At 45.9% G+C, this 6,658-nt stretch overlaps 1 pseudogene across 1 annotated transcript; it reads left to right on the forward strand.

Moving 5' to 3' along the window:
* Positions 1-3,721: 3,721 nt before the first annotated feature.
* LOC308154224 (INO80 complex subunit E-like) lies at positions 3,722-5,317 on the forward strand (annotated as a pseudogene). The gene is made up of 2 exons: positions 3,722-3,993; positions 4,925-5,317. The product of its transcript is annotated as an INO80 complex subunit E-like (transcript).
* The last annotated feature ends 1,341 nt before the right edge of the window (positions 5,318-6,658 follow it).

Raw genomic sequence — 6,658 nt, forward strand, 5'->3', positions numbered from 1 at the left:
CGCGAGCTGCATGCCACCACGCGTCTGAAGAGGCCCGACCGCTCCCACCCCACGCGCATCTCCCTGGTCTTCTACATGCACAAGAACCTGAACCGGCCTGGCCATGTGGGAGGCCAAGATGAATGTGCACGCTTTGTATTTTATGGATGGATAAAGTTGTGAGCTAACTAGCTAACAGCTAGTTAGCGTGAGCTAAGATGGCGGCAATGTAGCGTGTTCTGAATGTATTGTTTTGCTGACATGCAGGGGCGAGAGCTGTTTTGTGCTGGAGCCTACCATTAAATAACCACCATTTTGTTTGCACATTCAGGTATGTTGTATGTATGTTGTATCCATGGGTATGGTTTAGTCTTGTGTGTTATAATGATATGAATGGTATGATAACTAATAATTATTTGATGTTATGACAAAGGCTCACTCCTTTCGACTTTGTGTGCTGGAGATGGGGCGAGAGCTGTTTTGTGCTGGAGCCTACCATTAAATAACCACCATTTTGTTTGCACATTCAGATAAATAAACAGCTTGAAAGTGAACCTGTGTGCCTGCCTGGTCTGTCCGGATTGTGAGGGGTTACACCAGCAAGGCAATAATAAAGGTGAGATGTGACCGTTGACCGTGTGCGGACAACCGCAAGGTGGGGGAGACCCCCAGCAAGGCAATAATAAAGGTGAGATGTGACCGTTGACCGTGTGGGAGGCCAAGATGAAGGTGCACGTGGACAACCGCAAGGTGGGGGATAGGCAATAATAAAGGTGAGATGTGACCGTTGACCGTGTGGGAGGCCAAGATGAAGGTGCACGCGGACAACCGCAAGGTGGGGGAGATCCCCGAGGACGAGCAGCTCAACCGGACAGAGAGCGACGCCGAGAGCCAGAGGGGGGACCCGTGCGACGGGGAGTACTGGTCGGACAGCGAACACAAGGCAACTCCCTGGACCCCAACATCGGCGGCGTGGCGGTGGCCCCGGCCCACGGCTCCATCCTGATTGAGTGCGCCCGGCGCGAGCTGCATGCCACCACGCCTCTGAAGAGGCCCGACCGCTCCCACCCCACGCGCATCTCCCTGGTCTTCTACATGCACAAGAACCTGAACCAGCCCGTCCACGGCCTGGCCATGTGGGAGGCCAAGATGAATGTGCACGCTTTGTATTTTATGGATGGATAAAGTTGTGCGTGAGCTAAGATGGCGGCAATGTAGCGTGTTCTGAATGTATTGTTTTGCTGACATGCAGGGGCGAGAGCTGTTTTGTGCTGGAGCCTACCATTAAATAACCACCATTTTGTTTGCACATTCAGGTATGTTGCATGTATGTTGTATCCATGGGTATGGTTTAGTCTTGTGTGTTATAATGATATGAATGGTATGATAACTAATAATTATTTGATGTTATGACAAAGGCTCACCCCTTTCGTCTTTGTGTGCTGGAGATGGGGCGAGAGCTGTTTTGTGCTGGAGCCTACCATTAAATAACCACCATTTTGTTTGCACATTCAGATAAATAAACAGCTTGAAAGTGAACCCGTGTGCCTGCCTGGTCTGTCCGGATTGTGAGGGGTTACACCAGCAAGGCAATAATAAACATGAGATGTGACCGTAGACCGTGTGCGGACAACCGCAAGGTGGGGGAGATCCCCAGCAAGGCAATAATAAAGGTGAGATGTGACCGTTGACCGTGTGGGAGGTCAAGATGAAGGTGCACGTGGACAACCGCAAGGTGGGGGAGATCCCCGAGGACGAGCAGCTCAACCGGACAGAGAGCGACGCCGAGAGCCAGAGGGGGGACCCGTGCGACGGGGAGTACTGGTCGGACAGCAAACACAAACGGACGGAGAGCGACGCCGAGAGCCAGAGGGGGGACCCGTGCGACGGGGAGTACTGGTCGGACAGCGAACACAACTTCCTGGACCCGGTGGCGTGGCGGTGGCCCAGGCCCACGGCTCCATCCTGATTGAGTGCGCCCGTGACGCGGCACGCCCCCTCTCCCCTTCCCCCCCCCACCACCGCCTCTCTCCCAGGTGTGCACCCTGACGAAAGAGGACAACCGCAAGGTGGGGGAGATCCCCGAGGACGAGCAGCTCCATGTGCTGCCCCTCTACAAGGGGGGTTCCAGCAATCCTGCATATGGTGCCTGTAAGTTATGAGCTTCCAACACCAAACTAAATCTCATTATTGTTTGTTTTCTGTCTTTCAATGTGTCATTTTGTTATTGTATTTCTTTCTTTTTATTTCTTGTACATTTTCATAATTTGCTTGGGCACACCTTCCTCAAAGGGCTACGTTACTGATTGTACCAATTTAGTTGTTAACCAATATGCTGTATATAAAGTGTTCTGGTAGTATTCAGTGTACGAGCGCAGACCTGAAGATCTTGTTAATTGTTACTTGTGTTCTGTATTGGATCTGTGTTGACAAACCTTACTGAAGACTGTGTTGAGTTGTTTTGTTTTGATGCATCTAGATTCTATTTTGACGTTGACTTACATGACCTTTTTCTGTGGTGATCATTATGACTCTTGGAACCAGAAAATAAAAATAACCACTCAGTTACAACTGGCCTGTTTATTTACATGCTCCATCTCTGCTCACCGACGAGCACGGCAGCGAGGAGGGCCAGCGGCAGAAGATGAAGTCCGGTGCCATCCAGGTGCTGGACAACTTCCGCCGCGCCGTCCGCAAGCTCCCCGAGCCGGCCAAGTCCTGCCGACAGCGCCGCCTGGAGGCCAAGAAGGCCGCCTCGGAGAAGAAAACCGCGGTCGTCAAAACACACAACTTCCTGGACCCCAACATTGGCGGCGTGGCAGTGTTATAGACTACAGGTGTTATAGACTACAGGTGTTATACACTACAGGTGTTATACACTACAGATGTTATAGGGGACAGGTGTATCCGATTATTAATGTCATCTTCTTTATCATCACTACAGGAAGAGTATCGACAGTCATAGGCAGAGCTGAGTGAGGATTGCTGGAACAGTTTAATACGTTGTCATGTTCAGTTTCTACAATGTCAAGAGCCGAAGTATTCTATTTTGTTAGCAGAAGTGTTCACCATTAGCTGGATTTCCAACTTGTATTGGATTATTTGGAGTTACGCTCCTGACCAATAACATGTTATGGACTTATCACACAGTCAGGCTTGACACGGACACTGGTTAAGTGTTTACAACAAGAAAGTTAGTAGTTTGGACGATTCTTTTGAGGCACGTCGCTCCCGTGCCGAGTCTCATGCTTAGTCATCGCCTCTAGTGCGTTAAAAGAGGTTTTAATCTTGTGAAAAATGTGATATTGGTTTTGTTTAAATTGTTTTAAAATGTGATGTTGTTTTGTTTTCTAGATTGTTCTAGGCAGTGTGTCGGTGATTGGATTTGAGACTGGAAGCATATAGTTTTTTGACCGTAGTCGTAGTTGCAAAACATAGTTTACGAAATTCACAACCTGTGGAAATTGGAATAAAACTTTTGATATCTTTTTACATCGGAGTCCTGTGGATTTTTGGTATTCTAAACGAAGGAGTGCAACACACACGAGTAGCTAACTGTAGCAGCTAAAAGTCCATCGTCGGCCCCTCACATTAGTCAAAAAACGATATGCTATAAACTGGTTCACACTTCTGTATTTAACTTATCTTTTGGAAGACAGCCGTGTGTGGACTGCGGCTGAGAAGAGGACCGAAGTGAAGTCAGAATTCCCATAAACGTGTGTTCATCATCCCCGTGTCAGAAATGAACGGTCAAGCCGATATGGAGGTGGATTACAAGAGGAAATACAAAAACCTTAAACGCAAATTGAAATTTCTGGTTTATGAGCAGGAATGTTTTCAGGAAGAACTTAGAAGATCTCAGAGAAAGCTGCTTAAAGTTTCCGGAGACAAAAGCTTTCTTCTCGACAGACTGTTACAATATGAGAGGGTGGACGAGGACTCTTCAGACTCAGATGCTACAGCATCCTCAGAGAACAGTGAAGGAGAGGGACACAGGGATAGTGTTGGGAATTTGTATTAAAATCACTAGAAGTGATAAATCATGTACTATGTGCTCATTTAAATAATATATGAATGCGGTCAGTTGAGAACAATAGGAAGGTCACGCAAAGCCACAAGAGAGGTTCTGTTTTTGAGCGACAAGAAGAAGACAAGCTCCTGACTAAAAGAACGTTTTATGATTCAAACTGCCTGAAAATTACTTATTTTTACCTATGTGCTAAACAACCATTGTATACCTGCTGTTATGATATTCTATTTGCTGTACTGATTTTATACTTTCATAACTAATGATTAATGATAAGTCTATTCTTCTATACTATACTTTAACTTGTAAATCGAATCCTAACTCATATTACTGTGCAACTTCAAATGTTTTCACAAGCTACTGATAAGAACTCAACTCACTGCTCTGCTCACAAAGTATGATATCACCATGGGAACGAGACGCTAGCAGGACACTCAAGCTGATAACATACATAGACTCTCAGCACCCACACAAGAGAGGAATTGAAGGCCATGCTAACGAGCAGCTGCAACGGATTTTGTACGGACAAGTGGAAAACTACTAGATAGGGGGGGGGGGGGGGGCACCACCCGGCCCCAAATGTTGAATCAAATGTATAAACACTATGTACCAGGGAAAAAGGGGACTCTCGTCTGGTGGAGCTCTTGCAGTTAACTTGTTGACGGCTAGCTGAGACGGGCCTGCAGAGGTGAAACTAGATGAGACCACTTTTCCATGGAAATGAACTATTATTGCTTGCTGATGTGCTTGAATAAATATTATCTTAATGAACAGTTCAGTAGTGGTGCCTAATATTTGATTGGATCATATCATCTTAAGAAGTGATATCAAGGACGTCTCGTTGAGATTAAACGAACTCGCTTGTAAAGTGACGACTCAATTAAATCGATACTGGAGAAGTTGATCGCCTTACAATAGGGAAAGAGAGAGAGATGGAGGAAAGAAGAGAAGGAGTAGTCCTGGTGTTACCCTTCCTTCATCCTCATCCCCTCATCTTTCCCTCCTGTCACGCCCTGGAGTGAACTCCCTTCAGTCTGCAGGCACTACGCCCTACCTCAACACGTTGCCCTTCCCACCGGAGTATTTGGCTCCCCCAGCTGAGCGAATGAAGAAAGAGAGAAAGACAAAGACGCCCAAACACAGGAAAGAGACGTCGGGGAAGGTGGTGGCCCCGCTGGCGCCTCCCCCCCCCCCGCGGCCAGCGCCCCGTTCAGCTGGGTGCCCCGGCAGATGCTGAGTGGAGACGCTGCGGAGGAAGAGGGGGAGAGCGACGGAGATACCCCTTCTTTCTCCTCCACTCTGGCTGCTTAAGGAGTTTCATATTCATTCTTGAGGCTTGCCTTTGCTCGCTGCCTCTCTTGTGCCTTGTGTTCCAGGCACAGAAAGCAGTCTGGTAGTGGGTCAAAACAACAGAAAATGCTGGATTTCTAAAGGCAGATGACTTTGCAGGGAAAGCAGTTTGTTCTGACGTTATGCCTGTTAGCTAAAGTGTGCCTAAGCAATTAAATTACTTCTTGCCTGCTAGCCTCCTTCCAAGTTGGCCTTTATGTGTTGTTTCATTCCTGTGTTAAAGATTGAAGACAATGAAGAGGAGAAGAAGAATGTTGACTTGTTTGATATTTTATTTAAGATGTACATAATTATTTTATGGAAATGTAATCAATTGTTAAATAAATGAATGCACATTGTGGCTGTTAATAAAATCTAAGTATAAAAAAATTAGCAGCGTAGAGCCAAGTTTCATGACCTGGCAGGTTTTGTAAACAAGCAAGCTGAAGAAGCCTTGGATCCCCTGTTGGGGAACATAGCAGATGGAGTCAGGAGCCAAGCTAGAGCTCACAATGATGAGAGGTCGACCAGAAAGAGTGGCGGTCGAGGAAGCTTTACCACTGCTGCTACAGTGGTAGGGAATTCAACAGAGATATATGGTATAATTGAGGTTTAACCATCATTTTGTTAGTATTCTCGAAAAAGAGTGCATAGACAAGTAAAAAGGGGGCGAAACTAAATGTATTAAAAATGTGTGAGCCTTTGGTGAAGCCATCCCAAATGGTGTACATAGATTAAATACATTTTGCAAGGCATTGGCACTTATTGTATAGCAGCAGCTCCATGTTTGAGTGAGTTATGAAGTTACAAATCCATAGGTTATTTCTTCCCTGTCCACATTATTATCTCCATTAAATGCAATGGTTGTACTAACTGTATGCCATCAAAACATTTTCCAGGGCAGAATATCACTGACCAGGCAAAGGGCCTCCAGGATACATCTTTTGATTTTATAATTATTTCATTTTCCAGGTGTCTCTCTGTTGACAGAGGTTTGTTGTAAAGTCAGAACAATCTGTTCATACACATATTTAAGAATTCTGCAATTGTATTTCAACACAGTAGGCTTACTGACAGGTTACAGGCAAGAGCTTGTGCAGGTTAGCAATTGCTAGTGGAGGAGACTACTGTATCATATTTTTTCCCCAGCAGTTTGCCATTGAGCTGCTACTGCTTTCATATTCAGTTGAGGCAGGACTATATGTATTCCATAGACAACACTTGGTTTATTCACCACACATGGATACTTAAATCATATGGAAAAGTATTTAGAAAACAAATGCGGGGTAAAGAGGGACATACTCTGTGCTTTTTCGAAACCTT

This window comes from Nansenia antarctica (assembly GCF_963989245.1).
Source record: "Nansenia antarctica genome assembly, chromosome: 1".
In the NCBI taxonomy this organism is placed as follows: domain Eukaryota; kingdom Metazoa; phylum Chordata; class Actinopteri; order Argentiniformes; family Microstomatidae; genus Nansenia; species Nansenia antarctica.